General features: G+C 45.0%; 1 protein-coding gene across 5 annotated transcripts in view; it reads left to right on the top strand.

Moving 5' to 3' along the window:
• SYTL5 (synaptotagmin like 5) overlaps nucleotides 1-17180 on the top strand; it is a 150549-nt gene that overhangs the window by 32732 nt on the left and 100637 nt on the right. For 2 of the 5 annotated variants that reach the window (XM_006133933.3, XM_014578967.3), the window contains exon 1: nucleotides 16504-16596. The exons of the other annotated variants lie outside the window; for them this stretch is intronic. The gene's annotated coding sequence lies outside the window, so the exon portion shown is untranslated. Of the gene's footprint in view, nucleotides 1-16503; nucleotides 16597-17180 lie in introns of those variants that run through there. 5 annotated transcript variants of the gene reach the window in all.

Below are 17180 nucleotides of genomic sequence, written 5' to 3'. Positions count from 1 at the left end.
CACAGAGTCATGGTGTCCCTGAGGTTTGACCTCTTTCATGATGTGATGGAGTGGTGCCATGACCCCCTGCACCAGGTCACAATGGCTAACAGGGAGCCATGCCCAACACTGGAGGACAGGAGCTGTGGCTATGAGGTTAGGTTTTTGTTTTATTTAGTTTTGTACATTGATTTTTTTTTGGGTTGAGTTTGTATTTATTTCTCATTTGCAAAAAAACACCAGGCTCTAATAATACTTTTTTTACCTTTTAGGGTTGTTGTGAAGATCACAGTTTGCAAAGTACTGTGATACTGCGCTTTACAGTGCAACGGAAAAGCCCATGAGGCGACTAATAATTGTGTATTCAGGGTTTGCATGGTGTACCATAAATAAGATATGGCCCACATGCTGAATGATGAGAACAAAAAGAAATATTGAACAGCTGCCTCATTGTTTAGGCATGATGCATTCTGTGCACTGAATGAGACAGGAATTTTGGAAAGATTAGTTTGTGGTCATGTAATTGAAGACACTCCCATAATGCCTATGCACAAGGGGGGCAAATTATAGAATTTCCTAACTTCTGCAGGTTTGACAATGCAACATTGACAGTATTCTTTTAGATCTTTTTAAAAGAGTGGAATAAAATGTGTACTATTACACACAACTGTAGATGTTTGGTGCTACGTAAGTTTTATTGGCTTGAATTTGGGATGGCTGTATCATTGATAGGTGGTGGACCCAGAGTTACTCTGGTCCTCCCACCTATACATCCTATATACCGCAGTGTTTTATTTTGCTTATACTACATTTTTCAGACATAGTTAGTTTAGAAACCTGGTTTAAAAGAAAAGGGTTGGGGGCTAAATATCAGGACAGGTTAGGTCTAGTAATGAATGGTCTTACTATTGATACGAGGAGAGAGACAGTAAAAGCAGTAATGAATTACTGTAAAATCCCCACTGTAATGCACACCTATGCATAATGCTCACCTACCTTTTAAACATGAGAATTCCAGCATAAACTGAACTCCTATCTATAATGCGCACCCCGACTTTGCCGTATTTTGTCTTGCCTTTTTGTATTGCCGGGTAATCACACGTGAGCACACGAGTATACGGTGCGTGGCGTTTCCATGCTCTCTTTGGGATGCTATGAATTGTCGGCAATCTTACATGACTTCTGAAAAACTTAAAGTTGTTAGCTATGCTGAACTTCATGGCAACAGAGCTGCCAGCCGTGAATTTGATAGCATAGCAGAGTCTAACATTTGGCTTTAGAGATGGCAGAAAGAGCACCTGCAAGCACTTCCTCGGATGAAGATGGCTGAGCAAGATAAAAGCGCTGCATATCCTGAGTTGGAGGCCAAGCTTGTTGAATGGATTGCTGAGCATAGATAGCAAGGCGGTGGTGTTAGCGTTGCGGAGGTTAGAATGAAGGTTTTGACCATTGCCAAAATGTGCGCTAACGCAGCTGGGTTTAAAGCTTCGCATGGCTGGGGCAATCGGTTCATGAATCGCCATGGCCTGGCAGTCCGATGCCGAACAACAATCACACAGAAGCTACCCATGGACTCAGACACCAAGGTACTACAGTTCCAAAAGTTTGTTATAAAACTACGCAAGCAGCACTGCTACAACCTTTCATTAATTCGTAACGCAGATCAGACACCATTACATTTCAATAATCCCTACAACAGAACGCTTGAAGTAAAAGGTGCCAAGACCATCTCCATTGCTACCACAGGCCATGAAAAGTCTAGGTTTACCATAATGCTTGCGTTCATGGCCAACGGAACGAAGCTGCCTCCTTATATTGTGTTCAAGTGCAAGACAATGCCAAAGAATGTTATATTCCCAAACACCGTTCACGTGCGTGTTCACCCTAAAGGCTGGATTGACGAAGCTTTAATGCTTGATTGGCTACAGACGGTTTGGGTGAAGCGGCCAGGTGGACTTATGAGAAAGTGGTCTCTAATAGTTTTGGATGCATTTTGGTGTCATTGTATGCCATCCGTCAAGAAAAGGCTTCAGTAGGACGAATCAGACTTGGCAATTATTTCTGGTGGAATGACCAAAATATTGCAGCCACTTGACATGACAGTTAACAAGCCAATGAAAGATGCACTAAGCAGGAAATGGAACACCTGGTTGTTGGAAGGTGAACATACATTTACTGCAGGTGGACATATGCAAACACCGATGCTGCAAGATGTTACCAAGTGGATAGCGGATGTCTGGATTGAACTTGATCCCGCTATCATAAGGAAGGGGTTTCTGAAATGCAGCATCTCTAATGCTATGGATGGCAGCGAGGATGATGCCTTGTGGATGGATCCGAGTGACAATGAATCGTCCGAGGGCGAATTACCGGTATGCAAAGATGACAATGATTTGTATTACCTGGATGAAAATGTCGAGGGCTATACCCTGGAAGATATTGCTCATCTGTTTGAGGAAGATTCTAACAAATACAAATTCAAGGGCTTCGAAGATGAGTAGAAGATCAATTAACATATGGTATTTGCTTGTTTGCGCTGCAGTGTTGATTTAATTTGTTTAACTTACCTTTTTGAAACTGTGTATATAGTTGCTTGTCAATGCTAATAAAAATCAACTTAACCTCTGGTGTCCAGCGATTAATTAAGTGCTGCGGAACCGCCAAAAGAAAACTTTGAAATAAAACTCCTATGGATAATGCGCACTCCGACTTTGACATTAAAAAAACGGGAAAAAAAGTGCGCACTATACTTGTGACTTTACAGTAAGATCTCAATAGGGTCTGGATCTGACAAAAATGTCAGACTCCTCCCTCAGAAAACAACAGTCCTTCTACCCCTTTCCTCCTCCGCCAAATACCCCCCACTTGCAATACAGCCTTATTCTCATTTCCTGCCTATTTGGCTACAGAGAGGAACCTGATTTCCGAAAGCAGCAGCCTACCTGTAAAAACCTGCTGAGGAGAGCAGATTTTAGACAATCTCTGAATACCGAGAGGGAAGACCCACCTACCCCCAGGTGTGATGGGTGAGCAAATCACTGCCAGTCCCCTTCCCTCCTAATTATAGTTATCATTATGAGATGGGGAGGTGGACAGGGGCGCCATTTCAGATTTTTATGGGGGGTGAGGGCGATCTGTACATGCTGTGTTGAGGGAGGAAGACAATGAGAGCATGGGGGGGAATACTGAGGACACAGGCTTCAGTAGTGTTACTGAGCATACTCAGTATAAGCCAAGCATCAAATAGGGAGGGAGGGGGTAGCCAGCACCATCCGTCCTCCCCCACACAGACTTCATCTCTATCCAGGGGCTGTTAAGGCACTGAAAACATTCTTTTTTGGCAGACAACTTAGCAGTTAGCTGACAGGAGCACTGTATCTAATTCCTATATAAAAGAAAGAAAATTAAGTACTTGTTAGATTCACTCAGCTCTAACACTAATGTATTCTGACATCTTGTGACAGGTCACTTAAGGGACACTGGTTAGCCTTAACATTTCAATGTATAGACTTCCTTTGTTACTAACTCTGTGGAGAAAGAGAGAGCCCGTCAGTACTCCTGGCCCCTTTCTCATCTCTAGAAAGGGAGTGAGGTCTAGTGGTTACAGCAAGGGGGCAGATACATATCAGCTCTATATAAGAAAATCAGAATAGCCATTCTGGATCAGACAACGATCCTTCTAGCCCAGTATCCTGTCTGCCAACAGTGACCAATGCCAGGTGTTTCATAAGGAATAAACAGAAGAGGCAATCATCATGATCCATCCCTTGTTGCCCATTCCAAGCTTCTGGCAAACAGCAGCTAGAGCCACCATCCCTGATCATTCTGGTTAGTAGCCATTGATGGATTTATACTCCTTGAACTTACTTTGTTCTTATTGGAACCCTTCTTATGGTTTGGGCACTTCCACCATCTCTTGGCAGAGTTGACCGTGAAGAAATAAATTGTTTTGCTTGTTTTAAATGTGCTGCCTATACATTTAATTGTGTCAGCTTTTCATGTTGTGTTAGTGAAGAAATAAATAACATTTCCTTTTCTATTTTTCCACACCATTCATGATATCTAGACATCTAACTCCCCCCTCCCCCTAGTGCTTGTTTTTCAAGCTGAAAAGTCCCAGTGTTGTTAATCTCTCTTCATATGGAAACTGTTCCTTGCCCCTAATCATTTCTGTTACCGTTTCCGTAGTTTTTCTAAATACAATATAGATAGTATTCAAGATGTGGGCATATAATGACTTTATGTAGAGGCAATATGGTATTTTGTCTTATTATCTGTTCCTCTCCTAATGATCCCCAATATTCTGTTAGCTTTTTATTTTTTAGACTGTCACTGCACATTGAACAGATGTTATCAGGAAGCTATTCACAATGATTCTAAGATCTCTTTCTTGAGTGGTAACAGCTATTTTAGACCCCATCATTTTTGTATGTATAGCTGGGATTATATTTTTCCATGTGCATTATTTTGCCCTTAACAGCTCTGAATTCCATCTGCCCTTGTGTTGCCCAATCACCCAGTTTTGTGAGATCCCTTTGTAACTCTTTGCAGTCAGCTTTGAATTATTCCCTGTTCACCTCTTTTTCAAGAACATTTATAAATTTAATAGCAGTAGTCCAAATGCAAATCCCAGCATCACAATACTCATTCTCTCCCCCCCCCCCCCTTTAAGTGGAGTACCTGGCTATGTTTTCATGATGATCTAACTCCTTCAATGACTGGAATGCCCAGCCTTTTGTTATTCTTAATCACCTGCCTCCCTCTTTTTTATAACAAACTCCCTGCCCCAAAGGCAAAGCTGCAAGCAGCTCAAACTCTGTTGCATTTAAGAACTGCCTCTGGAGTCAGGACATGGGCTTTAAGCAGACCTCAAGTATGAATTCCACGGGTTCCAATTTCAGGAGGGGCTACCTCCCTTCTAAAACCTCCATAAATGGCTCCCTTGGAGTTGGACACTAGGGATGTTCAAATGTGTGTATTCAGGTAAACTTGTATCTGCTGAAATTTACATGTTTACATGCAGGGGGCAGGTGGCTCCCTGTGTGTACCAGCTCCTGCCCCCTCCCTCAGACTCACTGGTTGACCCTTATGGTTACACATAGGGATGAGGTTTACCTGGGTGGTCGACAAATACCTTTGATGTCGCCACCCGCACGTCCAGACTATCGCGCTGAGCCGACAAACAGCTGATCAGCTGTTTGTTGGCTCAGCGCGGCAGCCATGTAAATTTAAATGAAGCAGCGATTATTTAAATCGCCGCTTCATTTTCCTATGTCTGGTAGCCTAATCGACATGCCTCTGGCGACAGAGGCATGTAGTCTAGACATACCCATAGTCTCCCCTCACCCCCGGCACTGCTGCCTCTGAATTAGATATGTATCCAATTTAAGCCGGCTCCCACACCCCTCATGCAGCTGCCTTTGATAGAGAGGCGGCAGTGCAGGTGGAGGAGGCCTGCACGTAACTGTGAAGGTGTACTATCCCATTCTTAGTGCACACTCTGGATCTTATTGGGAGATGAGGATGCACTGAGGAAAAGGATTGTGGGAATCCCTCTGGAAATCTTATTCCAAGATAATGAACATGAACTTTTTACCAAAACAGGCTGATAAGCTAATGAATGCAAGAGGTAGGGGAGGAAAAGCAAAACAGGCTCAGATTGAGTGGGTTGATGCTGGTATTACACTGCTTTAAGAAACTGCACAGATTTGCTTGGCCTTAGGCTAAAATTGTTCTTCACTGCTAGCATGTAATCTTCCAGGGTATCTGACACATTGACTAGTCACTGCATAATATATACAGTTATAGCTATAAAGAAATACTGTCTTTGGAATCTTGGTGTTTTAAACTAAAGGATATGTGTCCAATTTCTGTGAAGTATTTGATCAATGAAAATGTGCTATTTTGTGGGTCTGAATAAGTGAGTTGTGCCCATGAAACCTCATGATACTATTTATATATTTTTGTAAAGTTTCTAAAGTGCTATAGGACCATTGTTTAAGGGTTTTTTTTTTCAACCTACATAGTATCATTATATGCTCTACAGTGTCTTTTTTTCCAGTTAATGTCTTTTGCCACTACATCTACGTACTCGTACCCTGACTGGATGACTTTGGCCTCCTTCTGCTCTTCCCCCTATTTGGACAGTAACTAACATTGTGGGGAGAAACACTAGAAATTCACATTCCAAATCTTTTAGTTCTTTTAATGCCTCTTGGACTAGTTGAGTTAGCCAGAAAAACTGAAGGAAGTAAACCATACGGTATCACCTGGGATCTGAAACTGTGTCTGAAATACAAAATGGTCAGCCTGCAGAACTGCCATGAAAAGCCATGTCCATTGGAGACACACGAGAGGTTTTTGAGTGAGGGTGACATTATTGCTTTACTCTGTATAAAGGAGTGACTCTGAGCATTGACTCAGTTCCTTCACGTCTGCTGCAGAGTGAATGGCACTCCTCTTTTGTGTCTTTGGTACGGTCTTCTAGTATAGATGATTATTATTAATTTATCCTTTGTAGTTAGTTTGTGAAGAGATGTTAGGATAGTTTACTGTATGTAGCTGTCCCTTATCCTGGGAGTTTTTGGTTCTCAAGCAGGTCCATGTTGGGCCACAAGCTCTGTAAAGGCTTCACCAGGTAGGAGGGGCACTCTTGTGATCATACAAGATACCAACATACATTTCCAGTGCCCTCTCTATTCGAGGGAGGCTCACTTGGTAACCTAATGTACTGGTTGCCACATCTGTACTTCAGAATAAAGAGACATTTTGAGGCTTCAGGCTCACCTGGCTTCTTAAAAGCCTACAGTTTGCTATCTTAATGGTCCTGTTGAAGGTACCAGGACCAGCCTTCGTGTCAACTTCTTTTGACACACGACCCAAGATGCACTTGTTGTTCTGATCTCAGCACTGTCTTCTGTCATGAGGCTCCAGACGAGAATAACCTCCGCCTCACACAGGGAACAGATCTTTTACCTGGCAGTGCCCATCAGCATCATCACTGACTAAATCAAAAGTGGCACCAAACTGACCGCACCTATGAAGATCTCAATAGTTTTGGGTGCTGATGCAAGAAGAGCCTACCTGAGAGTTTACTCTTCTTTTGGAAGTTAGCCTCAGCAGCACCCTTCACCCTGTTCTCTGATGCTCCTTTCTTAGCACCACATGTAATTGCAGATGCTGTTGGGGTGAAAGGAAAGAGAAGAGGAAGCACATTTCTTCACAAGGCTGTCAGGATTGCCTGGTGGCCAACTGAGGCTGGAGTAGAAGCAGGAATAGGTGCAGGAATGGACACAGACTGGCGCAGTGTGTAAAACCTACCAGGCAACTGGGAATTCTCACAAAAGGTATGAACTAAGCAGATTGGAGCGGCTGCTTTCATTAGGAGCATGTATAGCTGCCTTGTGGGCACAGGTTAGCCCCCTGTTGGTTGATCGACTGGTCCCTGATTGATTGGTATTGGCCTGTTTTGTCACTCAGGTAATTACCTCAGATGACTCACTAGCCCAGGTTTGTGGGATGACTCATCAGGCTCAGAACACTCACCAGCTGAAGCACAGAGATGACTCATTATAGAGGGGAATAAGCAAAAGAGAGGGGAGGCACTAGTCCTCCCTTCTTCTTTGTACTCTCTGACCTAAGGTTTTCAGAAACAGCTAGCTGTTATTTCTTCTCCATGCTCTTTTCAAGCTGGATGCCTATGCACTGACTAAGTTGACCTCTGCATCAGTTTGGATCCTGGTAAACTAGAGCCCTGCAAATCTACAGATATCCACAGCTTATTTTTTCAAATATGGTGCATGTGGATGAGGTAAGGATGTAAGCGACTAGTCCAGGGGTGGGCAAAAGGGCTTCCGTAGGCCAGATCCAGCCTGCCAAGTGGATGGATCGGGTCTGCAGAAGTCCTGCTGCTCCCCAGGCCAATTAGGGCCTAGGGACAGGGAACCAGCCGAAGCCCTCGCTGCTCTGCCCACACCCTGTAAGCAGTGCGCGGCGGGGACAGAGCAGAAAAGGCTTCGTGCGCTCCTCCACCCCCAGGCCTTAATTAGCCTGGGGGCGCGGGAGCGCGTGACGCCTCCTCCTGCCCTGCCAGGAGCATGTGGTGCTTTGAAGCACTGTGCACTGTTCGCAGGGCCTGGGGGAGATGGAGGAGGCTTTGCATGCTCCCCCGCCCCCAGGCCAATCAGCCTGGGGGCAGGGGAGCTGCGTGAAGCTTCCTTCGCTCTGCCCCATCCCTGCAAGGAGCCCACGGCACTTCAAAGTGCCACATGGTCCTTGCAGAGTGGGAGATGCTCCCCCGCCCTCAGGCCCTGATTGGCCTGGGGATGGGGGAGCATGCCAAGCCTTTTCCAGGGCATAGGTGCAAGGGGGGGACAAAGGGGCTAGCTCCGCCCCTTCCCGTTTAGGCCCCGCCCCTTCCAGGGCGGCCCGGGACTACTTCAAAAATTTTTGCCCACCCCTGGACTAGTCGACTAGTGACTTGGCTAGTCGCTTCCCCCCCTTTGCTGCCTCTATCAGGGAATGACAGCAAGGAGGGGAGCAGGAGCTGGTGCTAGGCAGAGCTGGTTTAAAAGCTGGTTCCCCTCAGCACCATCTCTGTGGGGGAGGTGCAGGGGCGCAGTGGGAACTGGTGGCACTTCTGCTTTTGAAATGTAGCAAGAGTGGACCTCTTGTATATTTCAAAAGCAGGAGCACTAGGGGAGCAGTGGGCAAGCGGGGGACTCAAGCAGTCCTCAATTAGCCCCATGCTCCCTGCTTTTGAAATGTACAAGAACCCTGGAGGCCATGAACTGGGGCTGCTCGACTCAATGCAAGCCAGGACCGAGCAGTCTCAGCTTGCGCTGGTTCAGGATTCTGTGCCTCTGCATTTTAAATGTAGTAAGAGCTGCAGTGGAAGTACCCACCTGAGGAGCTGGCTCGAGCCGGGTTTGAAAAGAGCAGTCCTTATCGACTAATCATCTAAATGATGATTAGTCGATAAAAGTTCTATCGACTACACCAGTGTTTCCCAATTTTATTTGGCCACTGAACCCTTTTAAATTCGAAAGAATTTTGTGGAACACCTAATAACAGTCTTATGTATGGAGCTGAAAAAAGTAGACCACAAATAAGTAAAGATAATAATAAACAAATGTTAAACAAGGTCATGAGATAAACACAAATGAAAATTGTTTTCAATAACATTAATAAATGCTTAAATATTTATTATTATTATTATTATATTTATTTATTTATTTATTTAAATCATAAAATGTTATTGTAATGGAATTTTCTTGCAGAATCCTTATTTTCACTTCAAGGAACCCCAGAGTTCTACAGAGCACCCTTTGGGAAACACTGGACTACATGATAATCCAGATAACTGCAATTTAACATCCTTACCACTTAGGCAAGGAGAATCAAACAGGTTACTATTAAAGCCCCCTCCCTTGGCCGCAAGGGGACTTTTCTCTGCCTCTAGCCCTCCTCCCCTGGCATCTCCAGTGGTCACTCTCAGAATCGCGTCCATCCTCTCTGTGATCCTCCTATGCTCTGGAAAACAATCCCATTCCCAGCATGTCCCATTTTCTTGAACAACCAAATTCTGACTTTGCTTTAAGTTAGGATAAGAGGAAACTGTATATCAAATTGGATAGTCCTAGCTCTTACCGTTTTTAGGATGTGTTCTTGAACAAACGGACAGACTCACAGATAGGCAGGTACACAAATCTCTAAAATATATATATTACTGTCATTAGGACTGAGTATCAAGTTTCTTGCACTCAGTGAATCTTTCCTTGACTTCAGTGGCTTTGAACCAGGCTTTATTGATTAGTAATTCAGCAAGATAAAAGCTGTTACTTTTTAATGAGAAAAGCTTCCTAATAGCCTCTTATCTTACATTTTATTCCTGTTGGTGACACTCAACATTGCATTGTACCTATGCTGTAAATAAATTTCCCAGAAGAGATTTACAAGACTCTTAAATATCACATATGTGTAAAATGTTAAAGCCCATTAAAACCTTGATCCTGCCATTGTCCAGGAGCCAACATACTAGACAATGGTATCAGGAGTGGCCCAAGGCCGGCTGCGGCAGCTGGTGCCCCAGGCGGAACGTGCGATTGGCGCCCCTGCCTGAATGGCCATCAATGGCGTGACGTCATCATTGGGCGCCCCGGGATGTCATCATTGGGCGCCCCGTTGAAGGCGGCGACCCAGGCTACTGCTGAGTCTGCGTATGCTCACGGGCCACCCCTGAATGGTATACCAGTAGTTCCATTAAGGAAATGTTATGGTTGTACTCAGTGCTTATTTTATTACCAAAAAAAAAAAAAAAAAAAAAAAACAGTGCCGGTACTCCAGGGAAAAGTTGTTCAGCCGGTGGTGAGCCCAGAATTTCCCTTTTCAGAGACGCGGCTCCTTTAAGAAATTTTCATTACAGAGGTGCCGGTACGCTCCGTTCTTTCCAGGTAAGCTCTAACTGGAGGTGCCAGATAGTACCATCACAAAAGAAGCACTGGTTGTACTATTAGTCACTTGAGTAAGGGAATGCCACCGTTGAGTTTACAGGCATAGCCTTAACTTTAGAAACTTGTTTTTGTGGAAAAGTGTTCTCTTGGCTGGGATTTTTAAAAAAAGTTACATTCTTTGTGGAACAAATTTGAAAAAATTCCATTTCAAGAGAACTGAAATTAAATGTTTTGACTGCCTGGTTATCCAGCTGGAAAGTCCTTGTCAATTTCACTTTCTTCCTGCAGGCAGAAAGTTAAGTTGATAAGAGTCTTCCCAGGGGCAACCAGAGGGTAGCCATCATTTCAACTTTCCCAATAAAAAATCAATTTTGGAGGGAAAAATTGAAATTTTCACATGAAAAATTTCAGCATGGGACCAAAAAAAAATAAGAATTTTTTGTCCTTAGCAAAATATTTCATACAACTTTTTGTTTTGACTATGTTAGTTGGAATATTTTGACTTTCATATTATGACATAAAAGTCAAAATAATAAAGGTGAAATAAACTGCCTTGAAAATTTTGACTAACTCACTATTTTCCCACTAAAATTGTAGTTTAATCTAATCAGCATTTTCTGACAGGAAACTGTTGTCAGAAATTTTTTGACCAGCTCTACTTACTATTTTTAGGAAATATTTTGCTATGGTCAAAGAAATAATCTTTATTTTGTCTTCTTTAGTAAGTGATTGGCTGTCTGAATGAAACAGATGTCTTTCACATCAGAATAGATGGCAGCATCTTGTTAAAGAATGTAATTCTTCACTTTAGTTTTACTGTATAAGCTGTAAATATATGTCAAACATCTTCCTGTTGTTAATATTACAGTAAAGTTAACGGCCCAAATAGATTGGGATCCTATTGTGCTTTACACTGTACAAATACATATAATAATTGATAATCCTTGTTCAAAATAGCCTGCAATCTAAATAGACAAGACAGATAAAGAAGTGAGAAGGGAAACAGAGATACAGACAGAAAGGTCAGGTGATTTTCTCATGGCCAAATAGCAGGTCAGTGGCAGAGACAGTGTGGTCTCCTGCATCCCAGAATGGTGTCCTGTCCATTGGACCAAACACCTCAGACAGTGTACCCTCACTTTTTCTGTACATTTGGAATATTATAATATAGGCTATAGTGGGGAAAACTAAAAAGGGAATCTATCAGAAAGTTCCATATTATTATACTTGTTGTTTATTACCATCCCAAGTGACGTTATTATCCAATAATAAATTTTAACGTCCAAAGGCCAAATTATATCTCTTGCTTTAATATGAGGGGCCCTTATATGTAGTTAGAAGTAAACTAGCCAATATCGGCAAACTCCATTTGCTCGTTATAATTATAACCCCCAGATCGGATTAGTATTTTAACCATTGGTATTTTAGATATACTGCAGGCTTTTGAACAGAATGTATGTATGAGCTGTGCTTCATGGTTTAGTTTTAAATCTATCCCCTTCACTACATTTGCATTTCATCAAAAAAGCAACATGAGACAGGGCATTGTTTAAACATAACAAGGCAAGCTGGAGCTCTGTATAAATGCTGCTTTAACAAGCGTTGCATGCAAAATGATAAAATTGAGGTGACTCATTTCCCAAGCTTTTTCTTTCTGGATGATTTCACATCACACAGATTTTTGTTGTTGTTTTGTTTTGCAGTAGCAAATGAAAAACATTTTTCTTCCTTTATTTCATGATGGTGATAGGTTTTGGTTTTTGTTTAATTTTGCAAGCAGATATTGAATTTGTTTTCATTTGCAGTCTCTTTCTGTTGAATACTCAGCCAGTAAAATGAACTCTTATTTACTCAGTGGTAAGCAAAACAAAAGGAGAAAAATTGTCACTTTCTGTATTCCCATCTACTTACCCCCCTCCCCATTTTGCTTTTAAATATAACATGTTAAAAGCTGGGCGGTACTACTTACATAATGAAACTAGGATTTTGTTTGCCTTCAAGTTTCATCATAAAGGCAAAACTCAAGCCAAGCTTCGTATATCTCAGTCTGAAATCTGTGACCCTGGATTTCTGGTTTGGCTAAGATGCGCTCTGTGCAGAATCTGGTGGTGGAGACGTGGTTACAAAGGTGGTCTTATATTCTATATCAGTGTGCTCCCCTCTTCCTCTGTTGGCTGTTAGGAGTTGGTTCAGACCCTCAAGGATATTCTAATGTCTGTCAACTATTAATTGCTCTGAAAAGGTCATTTCACCAGTCCTGGATCTTTGGAGCACAGTAGTCCTCTGATGTTCCTTCTCTTCTTATCTATGTTCCTAATGCTTCCCAGGCCAGAGACCATGCAGTTGGGATATCTCTGGCTCAGTAGCACCCATGGATTCCTCCATTGGCCAGGTGGCCAGTTACAGTGACTTTCCATTCCTTTTCAGCTGTCTAGGCAGCTCATTGGGACCAAGGATCTTGGTACTGTTTGTATAAGTTCTTAAAACACTGTGGTGTCTGGGCACCTACCAGACTGATAGTGTGCACACAAAGATATAGCTGCCTCCTTTTCCCTCCTGCCCATAATTGGGTTGGTTGATTTGTCTGTGTTGAAGAGTGAAAATTAGACTAGATTTTGAAAGAGCTGAAGGTTCCTGGTCATTCTACTGTTTCCTAGGTCTGACATCTGAATTTGTGGCCAGTGACCCAGAAAGCCCTGTCCTCTGCAGAGCTTCAAGTTTCACTCTGACGCTGATGGTGCCATTGTGATGAGGCTCATGAAATCAGGGATGAGGTTATCCCTTGGGTATCTTGGGCCACTTCTGGGGAGGACAATGAAGGCAAGGGCTAAAACCTGGAATTTGACCAGTAGTCATGGGGGAAGCTATGTAGAGAGCAGAGTGTTGCAGTGATGAGTTCTGAATGGCCTGTCTTAGGTGTGCAGATGGGCTGCTGTGTTGTGAACTCAACTGTAGCCTTCCCCCCAACACATCTCAGTAGGTAGAAAGAACCCCATAATCCAGAGACAGGAGTCCTTTTGAAGGTCAGGGTGGGTGGATCACTGGGTACATCTACATAGTAGTCAGACACCTGCAGCTGACCTGGGTTAGCTTGCGGGGCTCAGGCTGTGGGACTAAAAACTGCTGTTCAGGCTCCAGATTCTAGAGCGCGGGTGTGTGCTGGAGTCTGGATGGCTACATTGAAGTTTTACAGCCCCCAAGGGCCTGACTCCGCTGACCAAATCAGCCACGGCTGTTTAATTGCTGAGTAGCTGTTCCCTCTGTGGTCAGGTTTCAGTCTGAACTGTTGGTCATTGATGAAGAAGAGCATGTCCATCTGGGAGAGAGGAGGAGTGGAATTACTTTTGTATCTAGAAGCTGAGGAGTGTAGTTAGAGGGCAAGGCTGTTAATTGTCTTAATTTTCAGAGTATAGTCCTGCTCAGAGGAGGAGCATGTTACAAAGTTGATGGCAATGGCAGCTCGGTGAGGCTGTAAAATCCTGTTTAGAAAGTTAACCGGTTAAACATATTTAACTGGCTAACCGATCCTGTGGGGTGGCAGGCCGTTCCAGCCCAGCTGGAGCAGCCTCCCTCCCGCGGCATACTGTGGTGGGACCAGCCAGGCTAGAGCAGCCCCCTGCCTGTGGTGCACTGTGGGTGGGGGGCTGCTCCGGTCCAGCTGGGCCTGTCCCACTGTGGCTGCTTAGGCCAGGCAGGGTCTGATATACCATGCCACAGGTGGGGACTGTTCCAGTCCCGCTGAGCAGTGGTTAACCAGTTACTCTGTTAAGCATGCCAGTAAGGCACATGCTGACCGAGTAACTGGTTAACCAGTTAACTCTTTACATTCCTATAACTCAATTATTTAATTCCTTCCCACTGCCCCCTGCTTATATATTGGATATTTTAGCTAGTTTTATGGACATTCACCATGTGTGTTCAGTGTACCAAATGACAAAATTATTCATACGTCAGTAGATTCTGTAAATAGTGTCCATTGCTTTCCAAGCAACTTAGAAGCCCTTCTTCTTCATAATGTTTGGCTACATAAGTAGTAGTGACTCTGAACACAGTCATGCAGAGTTGCACCAGTTTATTACTATTTATCTAAAATCTGGTTTTTAAATATTTTTTCTAGAAATAGATATCTTCAATTCAAATAGTGAACTCCCTGTAATATGTTTTTTTGGAGCTAGGTAGGGCTGAAGTCCTGCACTGGAACTGAACAGTTTGTTGTGGGTTTTGAGTGTTTCTAGTGGAACCTTTGGAAGCCTTAAAAATAGATCAAAATAAACACATAACAACATGGTGAGGCTGTGTAGTTTAGCTGAGTGAGTAAATGGCTAGTTGTCAGGGACTGTGCTTAGTCTCAGCTCTGTCATTATACGGTTGCCAGATGGTTTCAACAAAAATACCGGACACACTCGACATTACATCACAATCTACATTCCATCTTATTTAGAAAATGCCAGACATTTATATTTTCTCATTTATGTTTTCTTAATTTGTTTCCCAAACAGAAAGCTCAAATACTGGACTGTCTGTTTCAAAACCAGACCCCTGGCAACCCTAGTCATTAATATGGGCCTTGTGCAAGTCACATTACCTTTCTGTTTGGCTTTTTTTCAACTGTGAAGTGGAATGCTTTAGGATTAATTATGGCTAACAGAGCACTCTAAATCTTCAAACATTATAACTGTTGAAACTCTACCTCTTATTTGTACGTTCCTGTGCTGGAAACTAGACACAACTTTGAAGTTTTGGCTCTGATCATGGAAATAGTAGTTTTGTAGGTATGGGAAGAGCTTTGCCTAGACAGTGTAAGAAAGTTGGCATTATTCCAGTTATAAAAGAACGTCTTCCAAGTTATGCTTATGTTTGCATGATGAATGTGACACGACTCTTATTATTTTGAACTCAAACATACTGACAGAATGCATAATACTTAACTATAGTATTTGATACTCATTAAAGAATTTGGAGATTTCAGTATTCCTTTTATGGGCTTTTATTCATACTACGGCAGTAATGTTAATGTGACGCCCCCACGCCGCCCCGCGGCGTTTGCCCAGAGGGCTCGCTATGGTCCTTGAGTCTCGAGCTCCCTCGGCTAGTCTTTTCCGTGCTTTCGTCTTCGGTTTCCCCCCCGCAACAACGCAGGAGGGGAAGGGGGGCCCGGGCCCGCCCACTCTCACGGGCCCCAGCCCAGGGCCCTAAGGGTTCTGGTCCAAGTGACCTGAACCCGGCTGACGGGGTTCGACCCCTTAACTCGCCAGCCCACCAGTCATCCCTGACTCTGCCCTGGGCTGCTTCCTTCCCCTCGTGCTCCCGAGCTCACCAGTTCGCTGCCGTCAGGGGTACCCGCGAGCCTGGGGGTAGTCCGCTGTCTCGGCGTTGCTCCCCTGTCCGGTGTGGGGCTGTGCGGCGGGGTGCGGAGCCGCGCTGCGCTGCTCTGCGCCGCTCTCCACGGCGCTGTCCTCCGCCCGCGGTCGGCGGCCCCCCCTCCCCTTGGGGCCGCGGTCCCATTTTAAAGTTGGCGCCGGGGGCGCGGCCCCGGCGTCCTGCGCCGCCCCCGCCCTCCGCGCCGGGGCGTCTGTCCGTTGCCAGGGCAACGGGGCCTAGGCTCCGGCGCGCCCGGATGACGTCCTCCGGGGCGTCGGAGGCCAACGCGTTCCTCGCCGCCGCCGAACACCGCGGGCAGCGGCGGGGGGCGCTCCGCCTCCCGCTGTACAGGGCGGCCGGTGCGGGGCTCTCCGCCGAGGGCGGGGCTGCCCCGTCACAGTTAACATGAGTGAACTTTATTTTATTATGGTAACACCTGGGAGCCCGACTCAGGACTCTGTGTCCCATAAACCCTATGTCTATTGAAATAAATTAGTAATTCTCCTCTGACAAGTACTGTGCCACTACACTTCAGAGTTAGCCAAATAGGCTCTTAAAAGAAGAAGGCACTTCTAGTGCCTATGAAAACTCAGTGGGTTAGTGCGACAAGTATTTCCTGGTACTCTGGTAGCTGAATGACTGCTGCTGGCAAACATTACGTTGCACAGCTGGGTGTGTGCATTGTGCAAATACATTGTTGGGGGAAGTGAGGCTGGTTTTTCTAGTTCCTGCATATAGCATTCTCTATCTATAGCAGTATTCCACAGTTAGAACAGACGGACCAGCCGCTACACTTTGAAAAAAGGTAAGATTTACGTGTGTTAAAGTTATTAGTATGACATATAACTTTAATTATTTTGCTGGCACTCATTAGACATGACAGTGACAGTCCTCTCTTTCTCTTGTATGCAATTGTATGTTGGCCCAGATTGTGAAAGAGGCAAAAGTCCTGAACAAATGGATAGTTGTAGGGTGTGCTTTTTCAGAGTTTAGTTAAATGTGTTTTCATAGTTCTTGATGCCATTTTTGACTTCCTAGTGCAGTGGTCCCCAACCTTTAGAGGCTCCCAGGCGCCCGGGAGGTGGGGCCACTCACGCGCCGGGCGCCCGGGGGCGGGGCCATGCGTTCTGCGGCACGCCAGGGGACTGGGATGCCCTTGCACCCGGCGCCGGCGTGTGCCCTAGGGCCGGGGATGGGGCCGCCCGAGCGCCTTGTGCCGTGGGCCCGGGACCAGCGCCGCCGCCCGAGCCACGCGCCTGAGCGCCCGCATGTGCCCCGGGGCTGGGGCCGCCCGAGCGCCGCGCACCCGGGGCCGCCCGAGCGCCGGTGTTTGTCGCGCGCCTGGGGCTGGCGCCTCCCGTACGCTGGGGGCGGGGCCGGCCCAGGTTG

This window comes from Pelodiscus sinensis, chromosome 1 (genome assembly GCF_049634645.1).
Source record: "Pelodiscus sinensis isolate JC-2024 chromosome 1, ASM4963464v1, whole genome shotgun sequence".
NCBI classification, from domain to species: domain Eukaryota; kingdom Metazoa; phylum Chordata; order Testudines; family Trionychidae; genus Pelodiscus; species Pelodiscus sinensis.
The sequence above is the reverse complement of the archived record's forward strand: the minus strand, read 5'-3'. Positions and strand labels throughout refer to the sequence as shown.